Source organism: Plodia interpunctella, chromosome 16 (assembly GCF_027563975.2).
Source record: "Plodia interpunctella isolate USDA-ARS_2022_Savannah chromosome 16, ilPloInte3.2, whole genome shotgun sequence".
Lineage (NCBI taxonomy): Eukaryota > Metazoa > Arthropoda > Insecta > Lepidoptera > Pyralidae > Plodia > Plodia interpunctella.
This window is the reverse complement of record NC_071309.1, coordinates 587,723-607,944: the sequence shown is the minus strand read 5'-3', so window position 1 is coordinate 607,944 and position 20,222 is coordinate 587,723. Positions and strand designations below refer to the sequence as shown.

Here is a 20,222-nt window from a genome sequence, read left to right as displayed (position 1 = left end):
ATAATACAGTTAGAAACCTATAACACAAGTCTCGAATTTACTTTGGAGCTAACTCAATGTATGTACAATGCCAATATATTTTTATTATTTATTTTAGCAGGAAGAAAGTGAGAACTGACACTGACTTCTGCTTGTCTGTATGAAGAGCTGTGCCTTTTCCGTATCTTTGAAAAAAAATAAAATGTTTACTGTGGTTTTAATTTTAGTGAAATCTTTGTAAAACGTATCACGTTATTTTCTTAACTTCGCTAGCGGTTTTGACTTGAAAAACACAAATGTTTGAGTAAACATGAACCGATGCAGGGCAGCGAGCGGCCTCTCGCAAACATTCGTCGCTATTCAAATTATTTGTCAACACACCGTTCGCACAGAGCTGTGTACATTCGCTTGTCGATGCGATGCGCGCTTCGTTGTGTTGCGGCTAAAATTTCCCTATTGCGTTTAACATTTAAACTATTGTAAGCTAATCCTTTCAGTCAGGAAGCGAATCCCAATGTCGAAATGACACTCAACTTTGTCATGTATTTAAATTTTACAACAACACAACATAATAATACTTCTAAAGTAATATTAGACAGGACTGCTATGTTGGTGTATAAATGTTAACACCTCGCACTCGCTATCTGCAGGTCTTATGTGTAGTGAAAATGTTGCTCTAAGTATAGAAGGACTAAATGACTATGATAATTCCAGAAAATTTAAACTGTCAAATTTTGTATGGTTTTTTTAATGGAGAGGTAATTGCGATTTTAACATTTTTGTGTAAATAAATAGAGTATTTCAGCATTTAATTGCAAAAGTTAAAAATACCTACACAATTTACTCATGTAAAGACGGCCTTCTGTGGTTTTCTATCAACTCTGTTTAGAAACATTAATCGATTAATTATTGAAATATAGAAATCTTTTATTGCCAAAATATAAATATATAAATTTATATGCAAAATTAAATTATTTAAACTGTAAGTAATATAGAGACAACTAAATAATATACTTAGATAATACAGCGCGAATGGCTAATTAGGAATTACACGTCGTTTTTTCAAGACATCCTGGAGAGAAAAGCAATAGCAGCACATATGTAATGTATCTACATCTGTATTGGCAATTTATAAATAAACAGGCGTCATCAGTCGTCGGTCTGTCTGTCATCGCCATATTTTATTTTCGTAGCGTCTTGTCCTGTTGTGCGTTACGCGTTTTGTCAGCTTCTAGCCGGTCATTCAGCGATCATGTTCGTAAACGTATTTATCGCGCTATACAACTGTTAAAACCGCATCAAATTCGATGCAGTAGTTTTCGCGTGATGCGCGAACAAACATTAAGACAAAATAAATGATTTGTCCCATAAAGACCCCTGCTAATTAGTTCTTTAATATCTCCAATGTACAGAAATAGTTCACTTACAGTTCTATTACATGTAATAGATTATTACAAATTCTATGGTTGATCTTCAACAATGAAAGCAACGGATAACAACAAGAGGCGACATTCATCATCACGAATAAATGTTTTATTTACCACAGACAATATAGCATTATTAGTGGCCATATTCTTATTGTAATGACATAATAAATAAACATGGAGCCGGCAATGTACTGTCTGTTATATTACATTCTAATTGTCTAGTTGGCAATATACCAAAACCCTTATTTCCGGGTCATACGATCGCTGTTGTTGCAATTTTTCAAGGTAATTTTCTTTGTACAACTTTCACGAAGTTTTGTTAAAGTCTTTGACTGATATTGTAAATGTTTTATATCTCTTGATATAGCATTAAGAGATACTTTGTGAATATTAATTATATTTTCTACCGCTGTGGTGTGATGTAAGGTGGCCAACACCAATGTAGTGTAGATAATTGTCTGTTCTATGGTACACCAGAATACGAGTTATTTAGAACGCTCGAATTTTTCAGTAGAAGGGACAACTTCGAACACACTGAAAAAGTTCTATTGCGTGAGAATCGGGCCCCAGGAACCAAGGATCGATTTTCGGCGAAGGTACTTTCAAATTACTGCGAAGGTACTTTCTTTGGTTTATTTTCAAAGACTTAGACTTTGAATTCTTCTGATTTGCATTACACACTAAGTGTAACGTTCCTTCTGATTTGCATTACACACTAAGTGTAACGTTCCTTCTGATTTGCATTACACACTAAGTGTAACGTTCCTTCTGATTTGCATTACACACTAAGTGTAACGTTCATCTATACATATAATAAGGAGTACACGGGAGATATTAAAGAAAAATAATTTTAGTAGTCATCATCATTATAAGAGACTAATAATTTATTAATATCACTGTGTTCGCAAAATGAATTTAACTTATACAATATAGCAACCACAACAAGCTTCGTTAAAAAGGTCAAACAGAAGTCAGAGACTAATAGAAGCCAAAACATTTTTTTTTTAATTTTCGTCTGTCAGTATGTTTGTTCTTGAATCACGCAAAACCTAGATGGATTTTAATGCAGTTTTCACAGTTGTATAGCGGATGATCTAACTTAAAATCTGAAATAGGTTTCATCGCGAATATTTACTTTGTTCCTGAGATATTGACTATAATAAGTTATGAGCGGTCGCACAAAACGCGGGCGAACCCGCGGGCAAAAGCTATCATAAAAAACTATTTTTTGGATTAGCAGATAATGACTATAAAAACCATTACCTATTCCTTTCTTTGGCTGTCCTGGTATAAACTCGTCGAGCCCTCAATATTAATTTTACGTTTAATTCAAACCGAAATCGGTCCAGAAAACCCTACCACTCATTGTGGGGTAGAAAATGCCGATTTACTTAAAAGCAACCGCAAAATCCCCGTATTGAGTGGACCTTTTCGCAAAAAAAAGTCTTTTCCCGCCAATTTTGCGTCGGTATAATAAGTCTAAGAGGTTCTTTGATTCGGCCACTGGCTTCTTAAATGGCAGGTAAGTGGAAATTCACCTTTACGGTAAAGATAGAAGCTTAAGCAATGACTTTGTGGCCTATCATTGGGGTTTGGTAAGTTGCTCTTTTGTTTCAGCATTTTTACTCTCGAAATCTTTACATTGAGGGCCTGTTTTATCACTTTTTAATATAATATATTGTAATCTGACAGATAAACTACTATCTAGCAGGTTAGTTTGTTAAATGTGGTAGATAGATACGTCTGCCTGATATTATATGGCCAGTTAGCACAATCCAACACGGTGAAACACAAGTTTTTACAAATAGACTATCAGACACTTTATCAGCAAGCGATGAAACAGGTTCCAAGTACTAAATGTGTGTATCAGATAAATTGATAATGTTTTTGCCTGCCAGATACTATAAATATACCTCTAACAAGATTAGTTTTAATGAACGAAAGCAATAATAACAATTAAAATTAGTATTTCAAATGGATTTGTTACACTGTCACACATGCTATATAACTTATTTTTGAAAATAACAATGAGATTAATAATAATCAATAATAAAAAAATAATAACTCAGCCGAACTGGCACGGTCTCGATAGCTCAGTGGTCAAGAGCACTGTCCCGGTTAGACAGGGGCGCGAGTTCATTTCCCGCTCGATTCCTGATTTTTTTCATCTCATTATTAAAATTAGTATGTCATAGAATTCGATTCAGGTTTCCTTCACCGGAAGCAAGTAGTTTTCGTGGTCCACATCACTTGCTCTCGGTTACTGAAATTATTACATAATCTGAGTTTCGGTGAAGGAAAACATAGTGAGGAAACAGACATTCTAGTTGATAATTTATACTTGAAATTGGGAAGACAATGGTAAACGACACTCCAGTAATATTGACAAGAATCGGTGTGTACGTTTCGTTCCACTTAATGACCACGATGGTCCACCATGAGGAATACAACTATAAGGTAGGATACAGAATTCCAAGACCTCAAAAGAGCAGACATTTTTATGAAAAAAACACGATGAAAACTTGAATGTTTGAAGATATTTCACATAATTTTATTTAAGAATCATAACGTTATAACGTTATAAAAAAATCAAGGAATAATGTATTTGCTGGTGATTACCTACATAAAAAGTAAATTTGTTTGATCTTGGATTAACTTCGATTCGATTTATTTACGGCGTGTCTAAGATTTCTTATCCCTTTTGAGATCAAAGCCGATCTGATTATGATAATGTTATTTGCATTTATTTTTCATAGATACTACAAAATATTATTTTTAAATTAAAGCTGCATAAAGGAAAGTATCTTAAAAAATTTGCGGGATTCAGTAATTCGTTTAAAATGAAGGAAATAAATATTAACTTTCGTCACAAACTATTCCCCATGCTCCATAATAATGTATAGTTAACAAAACCTTTAATAATGATCACTTTTGCTTGAAATGAAACATCCATAATTTAAAAAATATACATGTCATTGTCGTTGTCAAAAAAGGAACACACACATTGACATTTGTCATTTTAGAGGCGGCGAAAAGGATTTATTATTATTATTATCATTTTTATATATTATTTTTAGACGGTTTTATTAACTCAAAAATACATTTTGTAAAAAAAAGTTTTTACCGAGACAGTATCACTTCACGAGTTTTCTATCTTATAAATTACTTATTACATAAAAATAAATACGTCGGCAACTATCATATTTTATATATCAACTATTTAATTAACTTCGTGACAAATCTTTTCCTCTGAATATAACACGTTTAATGTTAGTTCATGTTAAAAAATGTCACGTAGAGACATCTATCTGTCTGTTACACTTTCACAGCTAAACCGCTGTACCGATTTTGTTGACATTTGTTATGCATATACTTATAACATACAAATTTTAATGCAAGAATTTGTAAGTATGACCAAAACTTAGCTAAAGTTTTTCAGTGTAAAGATAAGCATCTTCTGTTCACGTATGGAAAATGGAAGATTTCAAACATCTGACATGGAACTGAGAGCAGCTGCACTAAAGGAAATGTGAATGTGGTTCGTATTTATAATATGTCAAAGTCATAGCGAGCGCCCACGGGAATAAGGTCACGGGCATCAGATAGTCAGCAATAAGATTCTTTTCATTTAAAAAAAAAAATGGCGAAAAATTTCGGGCATTTGCAAGACAAAAAATTTTTAAATATCCTTCTCGCTTTGACAGGACTTCGCTCGGCATTCGGCAGTCCATTCTCATCGCCGCTCGCTCCATTAGGCTACGGCCATTTTTCCATCTCCTCGACTTTCGGGGTCTTCGGGGGACGTCCGTACACGTCACGTTCTCAAAATAAACAGGGATCACAGGATTTTTGACGATTATTTCCACGCCGTCTGTCACACAATCCACGTATATAGAGCGCGGTAGCCCTGGGTCATTAAGTATATCTATTCAAAATTGCATCATTATTTACCCAGCCTAAACAGGCGTCAAAGCGTGACAGACAGATTTACGCAGTTATATTATTAGTATTATATTAGACTAGACCACCACCGCTTGAAATTCCTACATTACAACTACATTCATACTGAAAATTTACTTTCGAAATTGTTAGCAACAAAATTGTTAGATTTTATTTTTGGGATTTTTTTTTTTAATACATTTTTTAGAAATTGTATCTAAGAACGAAAGAGATATTCATTAAAAATGATTAATTTATACTTCACAAAACGCGCAAATATTAATTTAGGATTTTTCCCCGAGGTTCACTTTCCTGGTAGGTCTATTGTTTATTTTAATTAAATCTCTCTCTAAAATCTAAATTATAATATTCTAAATACTTTTATATTTCGAAATATATAAATAATACATAATCGACTCATAATCACATCATAATTAGAATACTTTTTAATAATATTCGAAACGTAGGTAAATATAATTGTAATAACAAAAATCTTTTACCTCTCAAACCCATAGGATAAATAAATAAAAATTGCAATAAAAAATCGTGCAGTTTAGTCATGTGTTACAGACAAATCTAGTTTGGGACAAAGTCGGAAAAACTGCAATATTTTCCATAAGCTTCTCCGCAACATATATGTGTTTCCTTGCGTAAGCTACTTTATTTTCCACACATATGTTAAAGGCTCGATCCACGCCAATGGGAGAAAAATGATGTAACATATTTGTGAGGTGAACCCAGGATACGGAGTCGGCGGTTACTAAAATAATCAGCGTAATTTTTGTAACGAAATGGCTGTAATTTTACAACCGTCTATCTGACGGCAATCCTTCATGGGTATGCTGTTGTTGCCCAGGTTATGTATATCGTCGTCTCGTACCACATCCACGGAAATTTATATTTCATACTCAATCAATGCCAGCTATGAATAAAATAGTTCTATTGTGACTACTTGTAATAATAAACGTTTATTTCAGACCATAGATCCACATGTGTTAGTAACAAAATATCTTTATAATCTAGTGTTAGTAAAATACATAAGAGAAACAAATAATAAAATAAAAATTAAATTAAAAACCAGCCAGCTGGAGCAGCTGCAAACAGTTTACGAAATAACTGCATGCAGCGAGCTAGCATAGACGAGTCCCAGCGATCTGCCAACGCGCACAGAATACTGTTGGGACCGCCGCGCATGCGCCTGAGTGAGAGGCGCATCGCTCCTCACTTACTTACTTATGGAACACTGAAAAAATATATATTTATGTATGTTACGTTATGTACACAACGTAACAGTATAAATATTAAAACTTACGGGTTACTTATAGGAAACTAAGTACAAAGGTACTACTTATTTCTATAGAAATTTCTTAAAAATGAAAAAAAATCTTATCGTTATCAAAACGCGTAATATATTGAAGATTCAATATGCAGTTTAACATCCAAACACTGAAAGTGATGTTTGGGTGAAGGGACCAATATATTACAATAAAAATGCGTATACAAAACCTATATCACCCAGTTACATAGGGGACCCAAAAATACTAATTTATAAAGAAAATTGTCTTATTTTCTCCCCTAAGAGAGGGAAGACAGCGTAATGCGTAATATGATGTGAAATCATTACTTATAGAGTATATCCGACTGCAAGTTAACATAGGACGTTTATATGAACCACGCTCCACTTAGTTTTAATATACTTATAAGACCCATATTAATTGTTCACTGACGTACTCAGAGAAAAGTCTGCGGTGAAGTTTGTTGCGCCGTTTCTTCTTCGCATAAGCATTGGAAGTCGGCAGTAGACATAGTTTTAAGTAATTTTTTTAAGTCAGTAAAGTATAACATCCTTAGTTGAATAAAGAAATTTGAAATTGAGTTTTGAATTACATTATAGCTGCGGTAATACTAGCAAAGTGGCAATTAATTTGGCCAGGTCAATGTGATGTCAACTGTACATACGATAAGTTAATTACGGAATGAAATATGTAGCTATCTAATTAACGATATCATAACAATAATCGATCCTTTTACTGTTATTACATATTTGTTTATCCTTTTATAAGTTTATTTTGATTTCTATCATCTCCCTCGTCTCCATAGACAAGGGCATAGCTCTCAAATCCTGATGATGATCCAGTTTATAAACAAACTAGATGTTGCCCGGGGCTTTGCTCTCGTGGAAGTTTTAAAATAAAATATAGCCTATAGCAATCTTGGATAATGTACCTTTGTAACGGTGAAAGAATTTTTGAAATCGGTTCGGTAGTTTCGGAGATTATCCGCCTCAAACATACAAACTCACAAACGCTTACCTCTTTACAATAACGGTATAGATGAATTAATCTCATTATAATTTAATGGTTACGTCATTTATTTATTAGGTTTCGACGACCTCGGTGGCGAAGTGGTAAAGTGCTTGCCTCTGAACCGAGAGGTCCCGGGTTCGATCCCCGGTCGGGTCATGATGGAAAATGATCTTTTTCTGATTGGCCCGGGTCTTGGATGTTTATCTATATATGTATTTGTTATAAAATATAGTATCGTTGAGTTAGTATCCCGTAACACAAGTCTCGAATTTACTTTGGGGCTAGCTCAATCGGTGTGATTTGTCCTAATATTATTTATTTATTTATTTATTTATTTATTTATTTATTTATTTATTTATTTATTTATTTATTTATTTGTGTTTTTATTATCAATAAATATAACAACGAGGTTCTTCTCGATGTGGAGTATTTTCCATACCACTCTGTTCACTGCTATATATTGTTTGTTTGTAAGGATATACCACATCTAAATACGGAGCGTGATCTAGGAAAAAATAAAATTTAAAGATTTACTTTTATGTGGGCCTCGGAGCTTCGTAGTAGTGTATGCAACTGGAAATACGCGATGAGAGAGAAAGAAAGAAAGAGAGAGAGAGGAGAGAGACGTGAAAGAAACACAAATTAAGTTGTGGGATTTTTTGGAGCTATTGTAATTGGACCAATATACAAGGTCTGTGGTCCAACTGGTTGGACAGAGAGGTCGGCCCAGGACCTCGCCTTAGACTTTTCACACGTGTTTTACCTCGTTTAACAAAATAACTTTATCTAAGTTGAGAAGATAAGGCGTCTATCTATATTAGTATACTTACATAGTTTTCCGCACACAACCAACAAGTTCATTATTTTGAATTACCGGGTCCGACCCGGCCTTTCATTCCGGAACGTTGTATTATCCGGACTTATAACCGGCACATCAATCATAGTTCGACCGGATCGGGTAGATTAAATAATATTAATATACGATAATTAATTGAATAGACATAATTTCTTTGGCAATACATAGAGTAAATGAATCTCATTTCTGTTTATTCGAGTTTTCATCTGATAATTAATTTATAATCTGCTTACTTATCTAACTATTGTTATATTTGTTTTGCTTCTTTTCCATGCAGATTGTAAAAGTAAATCAAAGGAAAAGGCTATAAACTGTAGATTTCACTTCTAAGTGATAGGCTAGGCGACTACCGAATCTCCCGAATCTCAATTCCATACAGCTAAAGTCGCCTTCGAGTGCAGTTATGGGATTAGGTCAAAAAGTTTTCTAATTCCATCATGTAACTACTGGCAGTAAACCATCCCAGTAGTTCTAAATGGAACTTTAGAAAGAACTACGTAGACTTATACCTTATTCATCTTGGACTGAGACAAAAAGTAAACAAAAAAGAAACGAGCAATTAACAAGCCAAACATTTCAGTAAGCGACATGACTCCATAAAACAACAACAAAAAATTTAACATTAACAGAACGTAAGAACAAAATTGAAATAGATAATGATTTTTTGTTCAAGGTTTGTTACCTTTTGTGTACCTTTTGTCTCAGTCCAAGATGAATAGGGTATATATATATATATATATATATATATATATATATATATATATATATATATATATATATATATATATATATATATATATATATATATTAGGACAGATCACACAGATTAAGCTAGCCCTACTAACTCAACGATACTATATTTTATAATAAATACATATATAGATAAACATCCAAGACCCGGGCCAATCAGAAAAAGATCATTTTCAATCGTGACCCGGCCGGGGATCGAACCTGGGACCTCTTGGTTCAGTTAATATAGTTTAAGTAATATTTTTGACGTGAATAAAGTGATGTATAACATTCTAAATTGAATAAATAATTTTGAATATGAATTTGTGCTGTATCGATTCGAAAATAAGAAAACTCCGAAGTTACTACACGAGCAAAAACTGGGACGTATTATATGAGAATAGAAGTTCATGATAAATAAAATATTGTGTCTTTTACGAGAGGCGAGTCAAGGGTATATCCGTATTGAGACTCGTTGTAAACCGATATTCGACGCGATTTCAATCCGCAGATGTGTTCCATACGTGAACCGGGTCCGATTGGATGTCGCACATAGCTGTACATGTACACTATATTAACCAGCTTAACTTGATCCATTCAACAATAGGTTTCGATAATTCGAATTTCGATAGAAAAAAAATAATATAGAAAAGGTATTTGCGCGTTTGAGTATTACAGGGAAACGTGTTATCAGTTCACGGTTAAACGGCTGGCGCGGTTATTTGAGACTAGACGTCGAAAATTGGTCACTACATACAAACTACTTTATTTACTTATGTACACAACATAACAGTTGAAATATAAAACTTACAAATAGGAAACTATACTAAATACTAAGTCTATATACTTCCGTTAAAGAAGCAATAATACATTCTTTCGAAAATGAAAATATGCTCGTAATAAATCCTCATGACTCGTTCATATGACTTAATAACATTTTGTCACATTTCTGACAAAACTCTGTTCGATATTGAGCTTTTCATCCGGATCCGGGTATCCAGTTAAATTGGATCAGAATCTAACATTCCTAACTCTTGTTAGAATGATATCGGGATAGAAGTTGCGAATGCTCTATCTACTAAGTTCGCGAAGTTGCCTCATTAAAATATATGTTACTCGTGAAACTATGGTAATAAACTTGATTTGAATTAAATCGATACCTATCACACACGTACTATTGAAACAGATAAAATAAGCTTTTTATAAAACAATATTGTATTACACTAGTTTACTCACGTAAGAATTTTGGGCTGTATGTTATTCTATATTAACATTTTTATGTACCTAATTGAGTAACAAACATCCAGAATGTTAGTCAGTACGTCATCATCAGCCATTTAAAAGTCCCCACTGCTGGGGCACATGCCTGATTATAGATGGGTAAAGAGTATAGGTCATGACCCACGGGACAAACTCGTATTGGTGGGTTCTAACGACTGCAATATGTTTGTACTCGTTAGAACATACAAGCTGCTGGGACGCCAACCTCAAAGGAGCAATAATATTTTCGGTCACTCATCCGATAATCGACCATTGCGAAAGGGACTTAACCGCAGGACATTACATAATGGTAAGTTTTAATCATAAAAGCAAAAAGAGTATACACGGTACGACCTTACAATGTATTAACAGATTTTTATCAGAGTGGAACAGTACATTACTACAAAAACCAAACTATAATACGTCATATGAATATACAATATTTTATCCCCAGTAAGTTGTCTCACAAACAACCGGGTGTCTTCAATTTTATCCGGGTTTAGATCAATCATTCGCAAGGTCTATACAGTTAGTATGGTCTTTCAATAGAACATAGCTGGCGAATTGTGATAAGTATAATGTATAAATATTCCAACGAACTAGTATACTTATACCAATTTCAATTTAAAATATTTAAAAGAATACACACATGTATAGGTACACAATTAAAAACCAATCAATCTTTTTCAATTAAATATGACAGTAGTAAATTTTTATTAAAACAAATTATTTTTGATGAGTACCGTAGTGATAATAATAAATAAATATAATAAGTACTTAAATAAAAATATTTGTAGTGTGAGATAGTTTAAAATATGACAATGAAATTTTTTTTTTTAACACCAATTATATGTTAAACCGTGTGTTCGAAATACAATCAGAATACTGATCGTTTGACTTTTCTTTTTCGATTCGAGTGGTTTAGGATGCTAATCGCCTATTCGTTGTATTACCAGGTTTATATCCGGATATAATAGTTTCTTTTCAAAACAACCAAATAAAGGTTATAACACAATATTTCATCCTCAATAACTTGTTCCAACAACCGGGTGTCTTCAGTCTTTATCCGGGTGTTCATCAATCATACGCAAGGTCGCCCGGCCCGGTCAATCCACTGAGTGTGCTTTCGATGGGAAATAGCGGGTGAGATTTGATATAGTGAAACTGGTTTTTCATTTTGTGTATTTTTAAACTTTCGCGCTTTGCACACGTATTATCTACATATTAATGAGACTCGACATGATCCTTATTTTAATTTATTCTTATTTTGGAAATATAATAATGTTTTTAATTTAAACTTGAATTTTTTCACTGATTACTGTTGCAAATGTATCGAATAGACGTTAAGATGCATTGTGTCATTTAAGTTTTAGAACTATAAATTAAGTTTTCAATAATAAGCACAAATGCCGAACCATGAATACATAATACTTCTTTTTTGGAGCAATTGTGTAAAATGTCCATATATTTTGCCACCTCTGTCCACAAACCGCACCTATATTGGAAAACTAACGAAAAACCGATACGGATGATTGATGGCGAAGTAATACAGTGACGAGGAAACAATGCCGAATGAAAAACGTGTCGCAGCAGATTACAACTGCAATATTGTGTTTTAAACCACGATGTCACGTGGTATTGAGGGATGGACACGAAAATGTAGTTCACGTTTTTGTTCGTCAATTTTTTCATGAAATGGATAATTTATAAAAGGATAATACATAAATCTAATTGAATTAAAATGAATTTAGTTAATATTATACAAACTCAAAAACTTTTATTTTTCTATTAAAAAATCAGGTGAAAGTTACTTGGTTAAGAAAATTTATGGGTCTAGAATTACCTATAACATTCAGATGTCAATTTTAGACGAAAAATATTTTAGAAAAGTAATAGATTTTAGATGTGTTCCGTATTCCATGTGTTAATTAATTAATTGTTAATTAGATCCATCTCTTGTCAAATCTCACTACACAGCGAATAAAAAAGCAAAAATGAAAAGCAACAACAAATTGAAACAAAAACAATAATACAAAAATTAATTCCAACAAAAATCACGTCAACATCGACGAATCAAAATAAAAGATAGGAAATCCCGGCTAATAACAGCGATGAATCAAAACAAAACAAGTTCCGGACAAGGATATTACATATAGTGCGAGATAATACACAACTAATGGAAAAAGACGCGAAGAAAAATCATCGCGCGGAAGATATAAGGGTACGTGGGGGTGATATGGACCCGGGTAATCAGGGAAATTGAAAGGTCGACCGGGGCGACAAGGGCAACAGAGGTCAGAGAATGTACCTTTCCGCTACATTGTCTCATCCGGTCGTAGATCATTTTGGCCCCGTTCACCCTGCGATAGGACGTCTATATTTATAGACAATCAGTGGATACCGTTTCGGTTTTAATGCCCTTGGTCAGTGGACATAGTTGTGATGTAACCTATTTACTTGATTTGGTGTGAAAGGAAAGTTTTCAATTCAGAATTTGACTACCTTTGTGGCTTTGATGGTCATCATTCCTGACTGCTACACTGGAGGTCCCGGGTTCGAACCCCGGTCTGGTTAAGATCTACATATGTATATGTTATTAAATATATATTATGGCTGAATTAGTAATCCCATAACACAGGTTTCGATCTTACTTTGGGGCTAATCTGTGTGATTTATTTTGTTGCGGGTCAAATGCCCTATATAATAACAAAATTCTATGTAAGTACATCACATCAGTCGTTATGTACTATGAGCATTGAGGGTTACATATATACGTAATTATTTACTACATACAAAATCTTCGCATTCTAAACTAGCTGTTCGCCGCGAACCTAGACCTCGCGAATACAATAAATTTTGATGAGATTTTACGAAATTGTGGATATTTCGAAAACGATTTAACCGATTTTGTTGCCCGACGAACTTAAAAATTCCATTTACATACCTTTAAAATTTCATCAAAATCGGACCAACGGTTCAACGGTTATCGCATTACATACAATACATACATACATACGTATTTTTAAACTTCGAAATGGCGTTCGTAAAAATAAAACTAAATACCTATAGTGAACTAAAAAGAACTCTAGACGCTCAAGTTAATCAATCATTATCTCTTTGTAAACAAATATATATATTTTCCTTTCATCAGCACTTGATCACAATCATAATATGTTTCAGTATACCTTTTGACCATGTACTTTATTGTGTACTTACATTGTTATATTACTGATAAAAAATTATACATAAATTTATATTTAAAAAATGGTAAGCCCTTCTGGCATAATAGGGACCAACACTGTTTGAATGAGTTACTATCGGCATTTCTTCTCAGCAGTGGTCGTTCCGAAATGCTAGTAGTTTGTAGCTTTGGTAAACATAATTTAATTTAGAATATGACGTGAAAAAGTGCCTGTGAAGGCCTAATTTCTGAATAAATGATTTGATTTTGATTTTTTGATACAAACTGGATTATTGATCTTTTGACAACGCTGATGAAAATATCCGTCTATTATGTCTACGTATATGTCATAATAGAAAATAAAATTCCTTAAAATAAAATTTGTTATTTCGTTGTAACTACAAACACAAAATAGTCGTAAGAGCCATAAATTCCAAAGGCGCTTAGGCCATTTGTGCCATCGTCGCCATTTAAAAAAAATCCAAAAAATGGCTCGACAATCGTTTTTCATATGTTTTTCGATCCTGCTCCCAAAATTTCACGGGAATCGGTTGAGAAATGCGACCTCTAGAGGAGAATACAGACATACGAAAGCACTTTTGGCCAAGTTGAAACGGAGATAAAAAATATATGAAATTTCATGGATATATAACTCCCTCACCACCTCACTTAATGCAAACTATTTAAATAATGTGTAATTATTCAAAACAACACATAACACATCATAATATATAACATCTAACTATACTAACTACATAAACACTGCATCTAATACACGAAAAGAATTCATTCGAAAAATATATGGTAAAACTTATCGCAAAATATTTATAGGTTAAGTTTTAAACTAGCACTGGATCGGTAATTTACAACTCGGTAAACGGCTGCAGGTGCTATAGAAGCTGTATAAGTCGTATATAGTAGTTCCTGACGGCATATAACTAGCTCGCATGGAACTTGGTCGTGAGGCGACCTACTTGTCAACTGCAGCGACTTCAAATAATATACAAGCGACAGGTTTGATGTGTGGAAACTTAATGCATAAGTCGCCACTCTTTCGCGTGTTTCGGTCGTGAATGTGACGCCGTGAGCGTAAAAATTTTGAAGATTCAACTATGATTTTGTATAGGCCTGTCTATCAACAAGGAGAAAACAAATCTATAAAACCTAACACATTCAATGAATCTTAATTTCCAAACAAAATATGTATTTAATCGAATATTAGGTTTTAGGTAGTTATAATTAATGTTTTTAATTATTCATAAAACACAGATTTACAGACAATACGTCCAAATATCCGTATGCTAGACAGAATCACATTAATATATATATAAACTTGTTACATATAAATGTCAACAACGCAGACGTTTAATAAATAATATAATGAAAAACCTAAAATGGCCTACACTTATTTTTATTATTAATTACTACACACCACTATACCGGTATAATATTGATATTTCAATCACATAAACACCAAATTAATTCAACACTAAGTTAATTAAATAAGCAATCTCAACACTATACAAATCAATAATTTCAATCGTTATTAACTAAAAACTGAAGGATTAAGTCAATTTCCCATAATACAAGTTTACAACATATCGAGGAGTTCCGAACAAACTCGTCGAAACTAATCGGGCATGCGCAATCCCAAAGTAATATAGAAATCAGGAGAGCCTCGGAACGTCCAGGCTCATAATGTCCAGTCATCAAAATGTCTATTGGTTTCAAAAGAAAAACATTGCCAACGTTCAGTTGCATAATGTCTTGTCATCAAAACGGTATTTTCAACATTGAGTTTCAAAATGTCATATATACAGGAGTTTTGGTTTAGCAGCAAAGTTGCTTTAAAAAAACATTTTCAAAGTTGAGTTGATAAAAAATACTAATATTATAAATAAGAAAGTCTGTCTTGCTATCTGTCACGTTTGGCCGATTTTAATGAAATTTGGTATATAAATGCCGCGGGCGCAGCTGCGGGCAATACCTAGTGTGGAATAAATAATTTTATATCCAAACTGTATATTTCTTAAACATCAGTGCTATGAAAACTAAAATTTGGTAATTATACATTCTCAAACTTAAATTTTTATATTTTGAAATCATTATACATTTTGATAGCTGTACATTATGAGCCCAAGAGCCTCGGAAGCGGCTCACAAATCGTGCCAAACTATGCAAAGTCTCCACATAAACATAATCAAGTGGCGACCTTAATAAACATATCAAGAATCTGTGTGTGTGTGTGTGTGTGTGTGTGTATGCATGGGCGACCCCAGTTCAGACTTATCGCAAAAGACAGTCGAGTCCGAAAGCTTTTTCCTATTTGAACCGGAGATTCAATCCACCGAGATGTTTATAATCGTCCTCACTGTTCCGTATTAAATTGTGTTTACATAAAATACTTTATTTATCAATATGTTCCTAAAACGACCAAAAAACTTATTTCAATTTCTACTTCTTCTTTCAAATCTTTATTGTCTTCATAATCTTTTGTTTTAAATATAAAATTACTAGCGACCTGGGCTAGTTTCGCACGGTCCAATTAATAGTACTATTAATTAGACTGTGCGTGTAAACGTGTAACTATGTTGTATGAATAAACCTTCGATAATAAATTATCCATACAACAGAGAAAACTACGTCAAAATCCTTCAAAATCTTGAACATATAAAATTCCACACAAGTATAAGACCATGACCATTAAGTTTTATCCTGAAATTTTAAATATACTCAAAAGCAATGTTCTAAATACCAAAGCCATAGTAAAATTTGGTATAACAATATTTATAGTAAGGTATGCGATCGACGAAATTAATGAAACAAAGGTATGTCGTTATTACATGGCCGCAATAGAAATATATCTTTATAGGGGGGTGGGCGAGGGGTGTATTATGAAATATGAGGGGCCACATTTCGGGGGCCTATTCTCGGATTATTCGGTATGCGCTAATCTCTTGCTGACTCGGAACATAGAATAAGTTATAGCACTAGACAGAAGGTTTGAACCCTAATAGATTTAGGGGACTCGGAAGTAATATTTTTAGCTGTCAGCGCTTAGGATGGGATTGCAAAATGTCTGCGTCTGCAAGTTTTGTCTGCGGTTTCAACAGCGTGAATTTTTAAGAAGATTAGTTCAGAACATAAAGCGTCAGAAGCTAAATATTTTTTAAAATTTATATTTATGATATTTATATATTTATGATATTAAGGTGATATTGCGTGATTAATAAATGATTTATTATTAAATTTTATTATTATATTAATAAATAATTGTATTTAGCTAAGTAAACAAATAAATAAATGACACTGGAAATTCATAGAAAAATAAAAGTACTTAAATTTCTATATAAATGAGTCAGTTTTTGAGCTCACGGATATTTATTTTCATGATAAATTAGACTAATTTATTCGCACTTTCAATTGTATACATTTAATGAGGTTTTCTTATCTGCGGTACAGTCATTCAGAAAATAATCAGCACTGGCATGCCTACTACAATATTTAATTTACACAATCTTTACTAAAAATGTCATATTAATTGCAAATTAAGTAAAATATCTACACAATTATTATATAGGATTCTCTCGAGTCTCGATCAATAGGAAGTTGCGTGATTATTGCCGTATCAGTAATACATTGTGTACCCCGTGTGGGATCCAACGCGCGACTGTGCCTATACGAGACGCCCCCCGCTCGGACAAAATTGCTCATTTCCTACGACAATAGAGTTACAAAACAAATTCGATAGCACCTGTTCGTGAAATTAGAAAAGTTGAAGCCTTTTCGCGATTATATTTATCGTATCGTGGATTATTTTTTGAAATGAATTGTTAACAAATAATTTTTGTATTGATTCGACGCTCAGTTAACCATGTATGGTAATGTGGGACATATTTGCTTTTTTTTAAACAGAAATACTTATAGTATTCCAAACCTCGTAGAATTTTCCAGATTAACTACTTCAACTATCTTATTCGTTATTAACAATTAGCGTAAAACTTGTAGGAGATTGTAAAACATATATACAATATCACTCAGTACCACCTTTACCCCTGACGAGGCAGACAGAGCCAAGAGTTCCTAAACCAGAAGCCACATTTAACTTTGTAATAGAAAATTATATCTAATATATAATTTATCAACATTAGCGATGGAGGCAACCATGATAGAAAAAGTATTTTTTTTTTTAGTTTCAGTTCTAAGTATGGGGACCCCCAAAATTTATAGTTTTTTTTTTTTATTATTTTTGTGTAAAATCTTAATGCAGTTCACAAAATACATCTACTTACCAAGTTTCAATAGTATAGTTCTTATAGTTTCGGAAAAAAGTGGCTGAAAACGGATGGACAGACAGACAGACATGATGAACCTATAAGGGTTCCGATTTTGCCATTTGGTTACGGAACTCAAAAAATATGCTATATTTGTTAGTTTAGTGCTGCAAAGAGCTGAATGGCACGAAATGGTGCAGAATGCAGAAAAAGGTGAAATATCCGAGGCCAAGATTTCCTTTGGGTCGTTGAGCCATGGAAGTAACTAAACCTACTTATAAAATAAAAAAAAATAGGCAAGGAACGCTTGTCAGACAAACCCTGCTCCTTCATAAATTATTTTTTACTCAACAAACTTGGAACAGACAGATAAGACAAATATAATGTGCAATTTAATTTATAAGAAGATTATAATAGTAAACCGGGATAAGTGGGACTTCTTTAATCACAACTTGTGTGACTGGTGGTGCTGTCCAGTCTCACCTACTTTACCACGAGTGTGCAGGGACCGGACTCGCTAGCGTCTGCGTAAAAAATATCTATGGATAAATGTACAGCGCCTCTAGTGTTTATTTGAAGAACTAAAACTGCTACCATGAGCGTCACTAAAAACCTATCGAAACAATCGCTAGCGAGCATATCAAACAAGTGACACTAGTGCCCAACTGTTCCACTACCTCACTTGGAGGACCTCAACGACAAAATAATAACAGTAGCTACATACTGTCCTCTATATATATATATATATATATTAATTTATTCGAGTGTGCCGCTGTCATGTGGGTACTTTTATAATAAATCAGTTACTATCCAGACACTGTTTTATTCATTACGTTGCATGGTGGCAGCGGTGGGATCTAAACAAACACGTAATGTACCCTTCTTTTTAGCCACAACTACTAACGCATTGAAGGCGTCGGATGAGTCACCTTTCTGATAACGCCTAACTCAACCATCCTGCTCAATTCCTCTTTATGCACCCCGATGCCTTTAAGAATAAACTAAATTGCGTTTTCCAACGCTTCCATGCGTCAGCCTGGCTGACAGGGCTACCATCCAAACATAACTCTGGCGGGGGACGCGCGTGTTCCATTATGATTTTTAATCACTTTTGCGCTTTAATTATCACTTTTACGCACAATTAGGCAACACCTTTATTCCGTTTAAATCAATTTAATCCACCGCTGTCACCATAAGGCATTTGACATGACTTTTACGACTACCGCCGCCATTTAGTAGCAAGTAGTTGCATACTCGCTAGTGAACTGAACTGTCCATTAGTGCGCAGGTTTCCTAACGATGTTTCCCTTCACCGCAAGCAAGTGGTGGTCAATGAAAATTACTATATATAAAGTCAGTTTGGAATACAAATTCATGTGGCACGAGTAGGATTCGAACCTGGGACCTTTCGATCACAGGCGGAGGGTCATACCAACTGGGCCACTACCGCTTCGCTCGTTCGAATGTTTGTAATTATATTAAATATTTCCCGAATATCACACGTAATAGACATAAATAAAAGAGAACTCAAATTAAATCTAACAACACAACAATTTCAATCATAACAATTTCGTTAGAAACGTTACAAAATTCCGTAAACATGACGGGAACTTTATCAATTAAACCTGAACACAGAATGGGACAGCGGAGAAAACTGAAGTAGGTTTTCATGGAGACGATAAATTGTTGTAACATTGTTGAATTTGAAATGAGTGGATTTCTCGCGTCTGTATTGAAGTTTGATGCCATTGCTAAGACTGTGTATGTATGATTTGTAGAAAATTTGCAATGAAAAAGGATGTAGAGAATAGTGTTGATTGTTTGATTGTAAATAACTCTATTGTTACAACATAAACTAAAAACAATACAAGAAAAATGTATTTCTTGTGTTAAATCCCACTAATGCTACCAATATTATAAATGCAAAAGTTTGTGGGGATGTGTGTATGTTTGTAACTCTTTTACACAACGGATTGTTACACAATTTGGTACACGGGTGGAATATAACCTGAAATAACACATAGGGTACATTTTATTCCGAAATTCCCACAGAAGCGAAGCCTCGGGGCGAAGCTAATATAATTATATACTTAACTCTTTGATTTAAATATGTGTTTCGTTGTGCAAGAAGTAAATAATGTAATGTGACAATATAAAATAATCTCCTTTTCAAGAGCTTGTAACGTCACACACGCAATTTCCCAATTTTTCCTAGTCATCGATCGTAAAATGTTTGTAAGGCCGACCTGAGCATTAGCTTAACAAAAGGGA

At 33.7% G+C, this 20,222-nt stretch overlaps 1 protein-coding gene across 12 annotated transcripts in view; it reads right to left on the bottom strand.

Annotated features, from left to right (window-relative positions):
• Positions 1–20,222, bottom strand: part of LOC128676450 (CUGBP Elav-like family member 2) — a 335,766-nt gene that overhangs the window by 94,624 nt on the left and 220,920 nt on the right. The gene's annotated exons all lie outside the window — the stretch shown is intronic.